This window comes from Rhododendron vialii, chromosome 11a (genome assembly GCF_030253575.1).
Source record: "Rhododendron vialii isolate Sample 1 chromosome 11a, ASM3025357v1".
NCBI lineage: Eukaryota > Viridiplantae > Streptophyta > Magnoliopsida > Ericales > Ericaceae > Rhododendron > Rhododendron vialii.
Window position 1 is genome coordinate 32,452,526 of NC_080567.1, and position 14,971 is coordinate 32,467,496.

Genomic DNA, 14,971 nt, shown 5'->3' on the forward strand with positions numbered 1-14,971 from the left:
ACTGATTCCTCGCTTCAATAAGGTGACTTTCACCCATGTCCCACGCTTGAAGAATCAGTTCGCCGATGCTTTGGCGACTTTGGCTTCAATGATCGAACTTCCAATAGGAGTTAAGTTGCGGCCGATCGTAATTGAACAGAGGGACATGCCCGCGTACGAGTATATCAACGCCATTGATGATGTCGATGATGGCCTACCATGGTACCATGACATTTGGAACTTTGTGGAGCGTGGAGAGTTTCCTGCTGAGGCCACGAAAAAGGATCGGATTGCCTTGCAGAGGTTAGCTTCGCAGTACATCATCTGTGGAGGGAAGCTGTATCGAAGGTCGCACTGTGGGATGCACAAGCTCTGTGTCAACGGCGCCGAGGCAACAAGGATAATGGAGGAGGTTCACGAAGGAGTCTGCGGGCCTCACATGAGCGGCGTCATGCTCGCCAGGAAAATCCTCAGGCAGGGTTACTACTGGTCTACAATGGAGACGCAGTGCATCGACTATGTCCGGCGCTGTTACAAGTGTCAAATCCACGCAAATTTGCAGCATGTCCCTCCGTCTAAGCAGTATGGCATGACTTCGCCGTGGCCGTTCTCTGTTTGGGGCATCGATGTTATCGGGATGATCAGACCGTCTGCTTCAAACGGCCACAAGTTCATACTAGTGGCGATAGACTACTTCACCAAGTGGGTCGAGGCCGAATCCTACAAGACGCTGACAACGGTTCAGGTTGCTCAATTCATTCGGAAGAACATCATTTACCGGTACGGAGTTCCTCAGGCGTTCGTATCCGATAATGGGAGCCATTTCAAGGGGAGGGTTCTGGAGCTCTTCGAGGAATTTGGTATCGAGATCCACCATTCAACGACCTATCGCCCGCAAACAAATGGGGCGGTCGAAGCTGCGAACAAGAATGTCGAGATGATCATCAAGAAGACTGCCGAGTCTGCAAGGGATTGGCACGAGCAGCTGCCTCTCGCCCTCTGGGGGTACCAGACATCTATTCGCACTTCAACTGGTGCAACTCCTTTCTCTTTAGTCTATGGGATGGAGGCGGTACTTCCCATCGAGCTCGAGGTACCGTCGCTGAGAGTCATGGTCGAAAGCGGTCTTGAGGAATCTGACTGGTTAAGCGGAAGGTTTATCGAGTTGATGTTGTTTGATGAGAGAAGACTCCGGGCTTTGTATCATGTTCAGGGGTATCAGCGTCGAATTGCCCGTGCATTCAACAAAAAGGTGAAGTCCAGGGGCTTGGTCGAAGGAGACATGGTCACAAAGGAGATCCGGGCTCCAGTGTTTGATCCTCGTGGGAAATTCAGGCCGAAGCGATCCGGGCCATACATCATCAAGACCATCCTATCCGGGGGTGCTGCTAAGCTCATCGACCTCGACGGCAATGAATTCAACAACCTGGTCAACCTGGACCAGCTCAAACGTTATTTTCCCTGAGAGATGCTCGTTGGGTCGAAAACCACAAGGGTGGGCGATTCCAAGCAAAAGTTAGAGCGGCCTGCTAGACCGAAAACCTAAGGAGGCGGTTCTAGGCAAAAATAAATAGGCAAAAGTTGAAAGCTCGCTAGACCGAAAACCTGCAAAGGCGGTGCTAGGCAAAAGTTAGAGCGTAAAAGGAGAGGTAAAATACGCGAGTGAACCTTAGCCTGAACTACGTTCTGACCTGATTCCCTGAAAAGGGATACGTAGGCAATCTCACCTTGAGATTCGGTCACACTCTATCAAAATTTCGATCCAGGTTCGACACTTTTGGGTCAATAGCGCAGTTCGAGGGGGTCGAGCACAAGTCAAAGGCAGCACCGAAGCGAGTCAGAAAGGGGGAAACCCGTTGTCTTTCAACTTTATGGCAAATTACTATTTCTAATACATAAGTTGAGCACAAAAGCCTTAAAAACAGTTGAAGCATGAAAAACAGAACAAAATGCTTGAGAAGCCTAACGGCTCGCAGTTTATTCTAAGCATAGCAGAGTGGCCCGGAGTCAGTCAATATTTTCTCTTGCATTCACATCTGCTCTCAGCCACTGTCTGTAGCGGCTCCTCAACCCTGTTGAAAAGTCCGGCATCTCAGCCTGAAGGGCTCTAAGGCCCCAGCGCCGTTGGTAACCGCCGAGTGTTTGAGCGTTGAAATTCGGGACACGGAAGTCCCCAATGCTGATGCAGTGGTTCTCTTGAGAAGCGCCCAACTGTCGAAGAACACGGCCGGGAATGTAGAAAGTAAAGCTCGACAGTCCCGCGATCACCACCCTGTCAAACCCATCGGAATGAATGGCCATGTCCGGGAGATCCAGCCAGGGGCACCTCCAGGCAATCTCGTCAGGCTGCATTTGCCGCATGAACTCGTACCAGCCTTCTATGTCCATGTCCGGATACCGCATCTCCCTTTGATGGATCCTCTTCGGAAAGAGATTCCAGCCCGCTACCGGAGGATGCAAGAGATTCAACTTGTCTGACAGCCACAACTGCATGAGAGGAAAAGACAAGTAAGAAGCCAGATAAAACCTGAGCGAAAAGACAAGTAAGGAGCTAGGAAGCAGCCTAAGCCGAGTGTCGAGGTAAAATGAGAACGTGTGAAAAGCCGGAAAAAGGTGAGCTGAGTGAGATTACCTGAAGCAAAAGTGGGCTGCCGCTGAAAACGGCGGACTGGCCCGTATACACCAAATCCAAACCCAAGAGGGTTTCGGCCAGGACCAGAGGGATCACGTTCCTTCGCGCCCCCATCTGTGCAGCAACGCTCACCAGTGAAGGGCTGACCCGCCCGTCGGCCGGCACGAGCAAGTAGGCGGCCAGCAAGCAGATCACTAAAGCAAAGCGGCGACGCGCCTGAGCATCATCACTAGCTAAATCGCCGTCCGGGCTGTACATTTCGATCAGCCGCATGATATTCAATTGGCCGCCCTCCAGGATGGTATTCGCCAAGCCCCGGGAAATATTGAGTGAACTGGCCAGCAATTTGGGCATGCTCGCCTGGTAGGGCGGAACTACAAGCGTAGGGGACGAGAAGGTCCGAAGGTACGCCTGGAATTCTTCGACAGTCGGGCACATCTCGTCGTCGCCAAAGCGAAAGACATGGACGTCCGGATCCCAGAATCTGAGAGCAGCCTGCAGGAGCGCTGGGCGGAGTGGCACATGTCGAAGAAAGCGGAACGAGGCGAGGCCGTGGTATTGAAAATTGAGCCAGTCAACGCTTAGAAATTGTGCTAACCAGGGCCTAAGTAAAGTCGGGAGAGGGTTATCCATGGCAAATATTGAAGTATACTGGAGAAAATGGGAAGCAGTGCACCCTGGGAAACCTTCGCAGGGCCTCTGCTTTATAGGCTTTTGCCCTTTGAATTTCTTTCCACTAATGGGGCATCCAAAGCCTCATGCTATACTCCAAATCATGTTCCTGCAAAGGACACTGCCCCCTGAGACACCCAGAAACCGTGTGCAAACCGTGTGGGGGTGAGGACAAAGTGGCCCCCGAAAAAGGACAGTTGGCCAGTCAAGTGGATCTGGCACTCAGGAACCTGGCGTACGCCAGTTATTAACTGGCGTGTCCGTGTCCCCACCTACTGGCGTACTGCCCTCAAATTCTGGCGTACGCCAGTAGGGTTCACCAGAAACCAGTTTGCAGCAGCTACTGCCTCCGTGTGGTCGTTTTTAATTCAGGGGCTGGCTTTGGCCATTTGTTGGTTCCTACAAGTCACAAATGACATTTAAGACTATGGCCAAGCGTCGGATTCCAAAAGCCACGCCCGATAAAGATTTTGGACCCTCGGTGGCCCGTGTCAAGCTAAAACCAAGGATACGGATGGTCAAAACTCGTTTCCGGAGCTCTTGCCAAGTTTTGTCATACCACACAAGTTGCGTAGGACTTATGTGGCTGTGTGGGGGTGTCGGTTTCGGTTCGGGACCATATCGAGTCGTTTTTGGCGTCTTATGCCCGTTTTTATGGCATTTTTAGCATTTTTTTGGTATTTCCCCACCACCGGGACGTTTCTATCGGTTTTGATGGTTCGTACAAGTCATTTTGCATCTATGTCGCCTTTCAAAAGGGTCAGTTTCCTTCTCCGGGGTAATTGATGGGGCTTGGCCTACTGGCGCCCAAAACTCCCGTATCCCCCGCGTGTCTGGGATACATGTGGTGTCCTAGGGTGTTTTTGTCCATCTTTTCTTCGAGCTAAGTCAATTATGTGCATATGCAAGTGTCTATTGTCGACTCAAAATATTCATCAATGCATGTTAGATATTAGCGGATGTTTTGTTCTTTCCCTTTACCGAATCTCACCAAAGTGACGGGAAAGCAGTAAAACAGAAAATGCATCTATTGTATACTACTGTGTCAAAGCTAAACGGTGGAAATGTATCAAGTATTAAACGGCACAACGGCCCGGGCCGAGCTAAAATATATCAGGGCACGCTCGCCCACAAAGTCAAAAGGCACGCAGGCCCCATCCAAAATATCCAAGTATCTATCCGAAAATGGCAAGTACCGGCTAAATAGACTAAGGCTCGGTGATAGCCCTCAGTCATCAAAAAGGTCTTCCTCGTCGTCGTCGTCCTCGCTGTCCTCTACCTCTCTAGGGTCTATCCGGAACCTCGGATCGCTCGCTGAATCAGAGCCGCTGCTGAGGGACGTCCCCTCTTCCTCTTCTTCCTCTGCCTCTTCTTCTTCTCTCCTCTTCTTCTGCGAGGGTCCCTCGGCAGGCTTCTTCTCTGCAGGCCTCTTCCTCAGCTCCTGGCGGAACTGGAGCTCCTCGCTGGCCGGAGTGATTTGCGCTCCCCGTTCCACCCTTGCCGCTGGCCGGGAGGAGCTCGAAGCTGCTTTCCTTGCTGGAGGAGGCCGCACGCTTTTCCTCCTAGGAGCCGCCCTAGCATATCCCTGCATAGTCATTCAAATTCAATTAACATACATTGTGCATATTGTATATATTGAAATGCCGAGTACAGGAAATGTCAAAAGCGATTCTGGTCAAAAGTAAAAGGAAAAGTATACCTGAGGCTGCTCAACGGGAGCTGGAACTGGTGGTGGGTACTCCAACTGCAAAGAGGCGCCGCCGGCTATCCTGTGGAACTCTTTCTCCATGGCCTTCATCAGGCGAGCTGCCTCCCGTACCCACTCTATCGGAGCCTAAGACAGATTTCGGGGCAGAATTAGAATGCAAGCCAAATGTACATACTGAAAGCGAAATACGGGAACTACAAAAGGATAAAGGAATGTCTTACCGGCCCTGTGATCTCTGCTGGGTCTGTCCTGGCGGGCTCAAACCGAACTACAGCCTCCTCTCCTGCCGTATCCCGCACTGCTAAGGTCCAAGAAAGCCGAGGCAACCCAGTCGCTGAGGCATAATCGCTCCTCTCTCTCGGGCGGGCTGCCCTGCTCTCTCGGCTCCGCCTCTCCTCGCCAGCCTCAAGCGCCTCACTCTGCACGGCGACATGCTCCAGCACGCCGAGCGGCCTCGCCAGGTGCTGCCTCCGGTATACAGCGTAGTCACGCTCAGGCCTCAGAAAAGCGGCCAGTCCGGTCGGAACAGTGAACCGCCTCAGCTCAGCCAGGGTGTACTTGTCCGTATGGGAAGCGTGCGGAGGCAGTGGCCCAGGCACCTGGAAGTCAAGAGCACCCAGTGACTGCCGTGTCACCCGGTCACCTAGGTACCACCGCCACCCGAAGGTCGACTCCAAGAGCACCCGGCTCGCAGTCACCACCCTACTCTCCACCAGGTACTCAGGCTCAGGCTCAGCGCCGCTCCAGGGGTTCCAATCCACCTGCAGCGCAATGGCACAGTTTGTAAAGTATCAGCGACAGCATTAAAGCAATTCTACGGGTATAATGATCAAATTCAACATGTTGCTTACCTGAGTGCCAGACAGCTCGTCAAGGTAGGTCCGGAAAGCTAGGAGGCTCCCTCTTGACTTCTTCTTCCCGCTATACATAGGACCCCAAATCATGGCACGGGGGAGCAGCCTCAGATTCGGACACTTGTTCTCCGGAGGGTACATCTTCAGCACCTCGTAGGCCCATAGCTGCAAGCGGTAAAAACAGTCAAAGCGTCAGGATACAACCCATATGCAAATCAAAGTACACGTGCAATAAAGGGAAAAGCGGTAAGTAAATGACAGTCTTTGTTTCTTACCTCCCACACCCTCCAGTAGCCGGCTGTAGCCTTCTTCCCACGAGAGAACGCCCCCATAAAGCCATAGCAGGTGCCCAGGGCAGCTCCTCCCCAGTCAAACCTCGAAGCTGCGCCTAAGTCATGGAGGGCCGGTAAGTAAGACAGGTGCACTGTGGATCGCTTGTTCGGGTACAGGGTAGCCCCGAACAAGTACAACAAGTAGGCCCTTGCCATCTGCTCCGCCTCCAACTCTGACTCCGGCTCCCTCCCATGCAAATACCGCTTGAACTGGTCATAATGGACGGTCTCCGCCTCACCCGCCGGCGCCTGCCCTAGAAACCACGTCAGAGCCGCCGGATCCCTGTAAATCTCTGAGTCGAACGGGATAGGCTCTCCACCTACCCTCAGGCCTGTGAGCGCTGCGAAGTCGGACGGGGTCACTGTCATCTCCCCAATCGGTAAGTGGAAGGTATTTGAGGAATCCCACCACCTCTCGGCCAGCGCTGTCAGCAGAGCGTGATCGCTTTTCACGGCCGTCAACGTGAGGATAAACGGCCGGAACCCTGCAGCGTCAACCAAGGCCCTGACACGCTCGGGCAAGCTCCTGTACAACTCAAGCGAACTCGCCGGACCTCCGTGGCCCCGAGTGCTGGCCGCCCCCCTCTGCACAACAAAGACAGACAGTAGAAAGAATTTCATCAATAGATTGCAATCCAAACCGTTAGTCGAATTCAGAATATCAAAGAGTAACTCTACAGTCGAAACAGGTATCATAAAGGCCGAACAAAAGCTACCGGGCACTTGTATTCTCCTATCCAGTTCTGCTATCAGTCGAATCAATTCAAGGGTGTTTCTTAGTCGAGTTCCGAGCCACTGGGCCTCTCTTTTCTCAAGGTACATCTCTCAGTCGATTACACGAGTTTTCAGTATAGCAATATGGTCGATTCAAGCTATTGGGCACGCCATCCGGGCGTCCGTCATGTCATGGCAATCTACTTAGTCGAAGTCAAGTTCAAAGGATAGTCTTATTGATCAAAGCCACTTATGGTCGATTCTAGTTTGGCGCTAACCGTTTCCTCAAAGTTAGGGGGCATCCTGCAAGTCGATTCAACTACTTCGATTGTTCTACCATTCAAGTCGAGTTTCTGCGTCGAGGCATATTATTCAAGGTTCCATTTTCTCAGTCAGGTTACAATCGAGGTTCCAATCTACATGCATTACGAGCTACGCTACGACAGTTCAAAACTACCTTTGGATTCAAATGATAAGACATGCATATCAAAGGGAAAGTTCAAAGGAATACCTGTGCCCAGTCCACTGACAAGTGCCTCTGCGGGTCCCTCAGTATCAGCTCGGCATCATAACTCCCCCTCAAAGGCGCGAGGCTCTCGACCCCGGACGGTATAAACAGGTGTGGCTCGGGCGGAGCGTACGTAGCCGCGTCAAACTGACGGCGGGGCGCCAGCCGGGCGGACTCTGCGAGCGTCACTACTCGCTCAAACGACCACACCTCCCCCCGAGCCTCCTCTGCTGCCCCGGTCTCGCTCACAAAGGCCTCCTCCTCGGCCCTGGCCCTCTCGGCCTCCTCCCTCAGGCGCTCCTCCTCCTGCGCCCGCTCAACCTGCCGGGCCCTTTCCTCCCGCGCAGCCAACACAGCAGCCACCACCCCCGGGTTCTCCCGGAGCAGCCGGCCGAGTTCCTCCTCGGACACGAACTCCGCGAAGTCGCCCCGAGTGATGGGGACATGTGCCGAAGAGCCCACTGCTGGCCGGAACGCCACTTCTTCCATGGGTACCTCTCCGGATGCACCCTCCTCAACTGCAGGAGCCTTACCCCTCGCCGGATCCCTCGGTGGAGTCCCCGGTCGACCACCATCTCCACCATCATCACCAACTTCACCACTACCGCCACCACCGGTACTACCGGCCCCCACCGAGCCGAGGCCAGTGATCACAACACCCTATACACCACTCCGTGGGTCCAATCGCTCAACCCGTGGGCCCACTGACCCAGGAACACCTGGCGTACGCACCTCTGCTCCTGGCGTACGCCACCCATCGCCGCCGCCAACCCCTGCTGCATGGCCATCGCCACCGCTCGAACCCCTAGAGACCTCTGCACCGATCGCCGATGGGGCTTCGCCTAGCGTTTGATCGTCGATTCGAGGGCTCTCGGGCTCGCCTCTTGGCCGAACCTCGTCCCCACCACCTCTGTCACCACCATTGCCGCCTCCACCACTGGGTTCCGCCATGAATGAGTGTGGGAATGTGGATTTTGAGAAGAATGGAAGATGTGAGTGAGAGATTGAAGGTTTGAAGGAGTTGTTGATGTTTGGAATTTCGAAAAACTGAAGGAATGGCGATTCCTGGCCTTCTGTAACTGTAAAGACGACGTATGGGGCGATTGGGCCGGGTCTGGGTTCGGATCTGGGCTCGGATCTCTGTGAAGCATGGCGTACGCCAGTTATGTAGTACCATACGCCAGTACTTTGTGGGCCTCAGGCCCAATTCGTGTCCCGTGCCAGAATTTATTCTCCAAGTGAAGGCCCGACCTACTCTGAGAAGTTTTGGGCCCGTCCCCAAGCAGAGGCTCGTCCTATTTCAAATCAACGACGATCTATCCGTCCTATTTCAAATCAACGACGATCTATCCGTCCAATTTCAAATCAACGACGATCCTCTCGTCCAATTTCAAAATCAACGACGATCTATCTGTCCTATTTCAAATCAACGACGATCCACTCGTCCAATTTCAAATCAACGACGATCTATCCGTCCTATTTCAAATCAACGACGATCTATCCGTCCAATTTCAAATCAACGACGATCCACTCGTCCAATTTCAAATCAACGACGATCTATCCGTCCTATTTCAAATCAACGACGATCTATCCGTCCAATTTCAAATCAACGACGATCCTCTCGTCTAATTTTAAATCAACGACGATCTACCCGTCCAATTTCAAATCAACGACGATCCTCTCGTCCAATTTCAAAATCAACGACGATCTATCCGTCCCACAATCTGCTTTCCCCAACAGAGTCGATGTTTCTGCAAAAGGATCATTCCCCAGGAGAGTCCACATTTCTGTGATCTGTCTATCAAAAACAGCAAAGCGGCGGTCTATCCGCCCCAGCGTCGAATCAAACAGGTTCTTCAAATTTCTTGCATTCTGGATAGCCTTGGAGAGGGTGTCTAGAAAACCTTTGACGTTATTTGTCTTCAGTCAATGGTGCTTCAAGTGCCGTCAAAGGGGGGCTTCTGTAGACACCCCATTCTGGACTATCCAGATAACGTTATTTGTCAATCTTTTTATTTCCCCAATGATGATCTTAGTCGAAAACAGTTTGAGGACAAAGGTGTGGTTGAGCTTTGAGCGTCCCGAACCTCTCTCAAACACCTTTCAAACCCTTCAAACCAGAGCCAAACAGCCCCAGCAAAACCCAATTGGCATACGCCAGTGTCCTGGAGGCGTACGCCAATCACCTGCCACGTGTCAGTCATCGACCAGTGGCCCATCTTTTACTGGCGCACGCCAGTTCATAGTGGCGCACGCCAGTCAAACCCAGTCAAATCAACTTTATTCAGCAACTTGGGCGGGACTTTTGTGCCACCCTGACGTCGGTCACAGTGTCCCTGATGACTACTTTCGGCAGGGGCGCTCCCCCTCTCTCCTACACCCCCCATCAAGCCAAGTCCCATGCATTTAATGCATGGAAGGCTCCCTTCCTCTTCCAACCAGCCAAACAAGGCCTTGGTCCCAGACTGATCTCAGTCTTCTCCCCCTATAAATACCCCCCTTGCATTCATTTGCAAGGGGTTAGCATCATCAAGAAGCAAAAGCTCTCCTCTCCTCTCTTCTTGCTTTCTTCTTCTTCTTCCATTGAAAGAGAAAGGAAAGAAGCCTACTTCCATATACCTCCACTGATATCCAGTCACCATACAACATCCATCTTCAACCATTTAGGCTCTAAACCACCTTCAAACTTCAATACCCAAAAGGTATACCACCTTTGCATTCCTTTCTGTTCTCGGCCCCTGAGGGGAACCAGCAGGGCCCAGGCTGGTAAATAATATTAGTCCTGGCCTTGAACTGGTAAAAACACAATAATCGTATGCAACGATACGTGGCGCAGGCCAGTTTATAAACGCCGTACGCCAGTCATGGCAGTATGGGCACAACTGGCGTGGGGATCATGGATCGTCATTCCTTTTTGTTTTATCTTTCTGTCGATCACCTTAGCATGCTAATAACCGGTTTACTGCTTTCCATATTTAGAACTGTTTAGCGGTAATATCCTATCTTTTTCATTTCTGTCATATAAAGGCCTCTGGGATCCTTCTGGTCATGTTCCAGAACCCAGATGATGCAAAGCCAAACACTGGAATCAAATGACAAGTGGCGTACGGCAGTAACACACTGGCGTACGGCAGCAGTCCTCTGGGTCCAGTGACTGGCCCTTGCACATGAAGCGTGAGCTAGGCCTATCTTATGTGTCGCACTGTTTTGGGGCGTTCTGCTTTCTTTCATGGCCTAAAGCCATTCATTTTGCCTGTGACTGTGTATATTCTGCTATATTAAACTGCGTGGTTTGCCCTGGGTGTGCGCTGGTCCCTTTCCAGAGCCCAGAGGGTTGCAAACAAAGACTGAGAGATCCAAAAAGTGGAGTACGCCAGTTTATATGTGGCGTGCGCAGGTTGTGTCACCATGCAGTGGCTCGACCAGTGCATGTTGGCAGAATCTGCTCACGTCACCTTGTGACAGCGTACTGCAGTTTGCTCGGGATACTCAGTGCTTGTTCTCAATCTATATTTAGCATTGCAATCAAACCGTTCATATACATTTTGCCATAAATCACAACTTGTTACAATACTTTAATCCCCATTAACTGTTCCCCCGCCCTAACTGGCTAAAAAATGATTAAATGAGAGAAAAATGCAAACGCTTTATAAAAATGCCTGAGTAGAGACCGATCTCCGGATTGGGCGAGAGGGGTGCCATAAAACCCTTCCCCTCTCGTAACATGGCTCCCGAACCTCAGATATCGAAGGTGACGACGGACCAGTCTACAAGCCTTTTCAAAATCAAACAAACGTGGCAAACGTTTTTCGAGTTCGGTTCCTTGGGTGCTCTCACCGCTAAAACCCGAGTGGCGACTCTGAATCGAAGCATTTCGCCACGCTTTTTCCAAACAAAGAGGGCCGCGCCCAATTTTACGAATAAAATTTCCGGGGGCGCGTGCCCACATTAGTGTAAACCAGAAAACATCACACTTTTCTATCGAATAAATGGCTCAAAACATGACCTTAATCTTTGAATAAAACCTTGCAATTTTGAAGTTGCTCTTAGAAAAATTCAAGGATCAATTACCGCCATTTTTTATCTCGAAAATCGATATATTTTCGAAAAGTGATTTTTTTCATACTTAGACAGATTTTCAGGGGCCGACAGGGTCTTCATTGGTTCCTCGGGTACTTCGACGCACTCGGGCCATGGATGATGTCAAAATATGTCTTATTCACACGATTTACCTGAAAGCACTAAAAACATACCTTATGAGTAAACGCAATTAAGAAGCAACTAATTAAGCGATGAAATTAACTAAAACTAGATACTAGCGCACCCTGCATTGCATTAACGGGTGCTTATCACTTAGTCTTTTTATTCATTTCTGTCCAAAATTTTAACGGAAGTGAGTGGAGGGGGTGGAGTTTATTTATTTTTTGATCGGGAGGGGGTGGAGTTGATGAAAAATGAAAGTTGAGGGGGTAAGGTTGATGAGTTTTTTAGTTGAAGACTTGAAGGAGTGATGTTGAAAAAACATGGTAGTTGAAGGAGTGTCCTTCAAAATAATCCTAAAGATTTGCTACCGAGTACCTACCAAGTTCCAACTGTGTTTCTTTACACGCCTTTCGAATTTCTCTTTCTTCTTTCCGGGAAAAGCACTTTTACGCGTCAAAATCGTACTTGTTTTTTTTTTTTTTTTTGGGGTAATTAACAATAAAACCCAGGAAAATTCGATAAAAAAAGGGCCAGAAAGAAAGAGATCGAATTTCCAGATGGGTTTAGTGGGTTTTCTCAAGTTTGCATTCAAATGCTTCAACTTGCTTGCTTGGTACTCCGATTCACTTGTTTGGTCTTGTACTCCCATTTTGTTTTAATTTTTTCATTCTGAGAATGTACGAGAAACGAAAATTTTGTTCAAGAACAAATAAGTGAAAAGCTACTTTTGTCAAACTAAATTAGGAGTACTTTTGTAAATTAAAGAGAGACAAATAATTTCTTTCTCCATTTATTATTCTTTCTTTGCAAATAAATTACTACTATTTTTGACAAATAATTCTTTCTTTCTTCACAGGAAGGAAAACCATACTCCCACTTTCTATGTCCATATAAACTACTCCTATAAAGCTTATCTCCTTTACTTTCCCTCCACCAACTGTGTATTTCGAGTCCGGATCCCCTGTCTGATGTCTGACCCCTATTCGGACAGGAATCTGTCCCACTCTATTTGGTCGTTGATCTCGTAAATTTAAGGCTGAGATATGCCGAGCAAATTTTTTTTTATCAAAACAACATCGTTTTAGAACAATTAGTGCTCGGCAAATCTCAACCGTTGATTTGGGAGATCAACGGGAGGTCGGACAGGAGATCTCTGGGCCTATTCGAATTCCTCTTTCTTTTTCCTGGAAAGTACTTTTACGCGTCAAAAAACCGTGGTTGCTTCACATTCCCTCCCACATTAAAACCCAGGAAAATCCGAGAAAAAAGGGCCAGAGAGAAAGAGATCGAATTTTCAGATGGGTTTGGTGTGTTTTCTCAAGTTTGCATTCAAATGCTTCGACTTGCTTGCCTGGTACTCCTCCAATTCACTTGTTTTCTACTAGCTTCAAACAAAACCCTGTTTAGAAAGCGAAAGGAAAACGCTTTAATAGTTTCCCTATACTCTTTGTTTGGTTTTCTACTCGAAATTTCTTGTTGGATACTTGATGATCCTTGTCAATCAACCATCTTTACCTACTTATTCTGTTCTGTTTAGTTTCAAGCTCTTATTATTTACATTTGGTCTAATTTATGTTCATTTTGAATATTCTCTGACGTATTATTCTATTTTACTTGCAGGCCTCTCTTTGGTCTGGGCTGTCCTATGTAATCTCTCTCTCTCTCTCTCTCTCTCAAGATATATACTATGTTTGTATGTGTTGCATTAATTATTCAGTGATATATAAAAGTGTAAAATGTTCAGACTTTTTACAGTTTACGAAATAGAGTCTGGTAAACTTGATATACTGTGCTAATGTAGAGATATTCTTTTGGACAGGTATGCCTCGATTCGGGCAATCGAGAATAATTCCTACTCGGAGATGCGAAATGTGGTGGCATATTGGATTCTTTTCTCTCTGGTTTCTCTCTTTGAGCTTGCTTTTGTGAAACTTATTGACTGGTAATTAAGTCTGCTGTATACCCTAGGGATTTTGCTTAATAATGTAATTCCATTGTTTATGTGCTAAAAAAGGCAGGGGCGGCTCAAGAATTTTCATCCAGGACAAAAATATAATGTGTATTGACGGGAAAGTTTTTCAAAAAATAATATGGAATTTGTAGATATAAATTCGATTGTTTTATAAAAGGATACTCCATCATATAATCCTTAGTATTGTACAATATGCCACGACAAGTCTTCAATGTTAAAACCATTGAATTATACTATTCAACTACCCAAATCTAATTGGACTTTTATTTATTTTAACTCCATGCGAGTGATTCAATGCCAACAATACTAAAGAAAATTTACTTTATATGTATCAAATATATTTTCCCATGCATTTTTTGTATCGAGGGGTTCAAGCCCCTAAACCCATGGTAAACCCGCCCCTGCAAAAAGGGACAAAGGTTGGGTTATGCCCAAGGAGATTTAGGATTCATGTCGAACATCAAAATGTGGTCCATTTAATTGTGTACGAAAATAATTCTTTTGACGAGTACTAGGTGATTGGTTAAGTAGTCTAATGGTTGAGTGGCTTGCTAGGAATGCACTATTAGTTTTGTGCCCTCTGTCAAAATGGTATCACCAAGTTTCAGCTCTGATACTGTGTCCCCAAAATTCGAAGTGACTTAGGGATTCGAGTAGAAATTCAGATATTTGCACTCTAACTAAAAAGGAACACTTATAGGCCAAAACTTGTATTACAGCACGCACGTTTGGCGAGATATGAATCTCCTTGGCTTTTTCCCCATATAAATTAATACGGAATCACTGAGTATCCTACGACATAAAACGGAGAGGAATTCAGGTGACATATATCATTTCTTCCTCAAATGCGTACATATCAGAATATAGCATTTTCACCTGTCTTCCCAAAACTTAGCATCCTCTTTTGGGTAGATTTAGCACCAAGAAGATGAGAAATTCAGAATACAACAGTGTGGATAACTACAGCTGCATGTCATAATGCTTTTTAGGAATTGTTCGATTTGATGCAGGGTTTTCATTAAGAGCATAGATTGTGCTTTATTCATTTCCTCATTTTTGCACACCAGGCTTCCAGTCTGGCCGTACATCAAGCTACTGGCCATGTGCTTGTTGGTGCTACCTGATTTTAATGGTGCTTCTTATGTTTACGAGTGCCTGCTTCACCCGTGCTTATTTGTGGATCTGCGAGCTGCTATCAAATACTTCATTAAACCCAAGGACGACAAAAATCTGGATTCCGAAAGTTTTCTAGCTGCTGTAGATAGGTATGTTCAAGAAAATGGATCTGAAGCTTTGGAGAAACTCCTTGATCGGAAGGTAAGTCAGTGAGCCCTGGCAGCAATAGATAAGAAGTTGTCTAATGGGAATACACTTGACCAGTTATATAAATAGCGCGA

At 48.3% G+C, this 14,971-nt stretch overlaps 1 protein-coding gene across 1 annotated transcript in view; it reads left to right on the forward strand.

Annotated features, from left to right (window-relative positions):
• Positions 1 to 14,971, forward strand: part of LOC131308066 (uncharacterized) — a 133,193-nt gene that overhangs the window by 46,459 nt on the left and 71,763 nt on the right. The gene's annotated exons all lie outside the window — the stretch shown is intronic.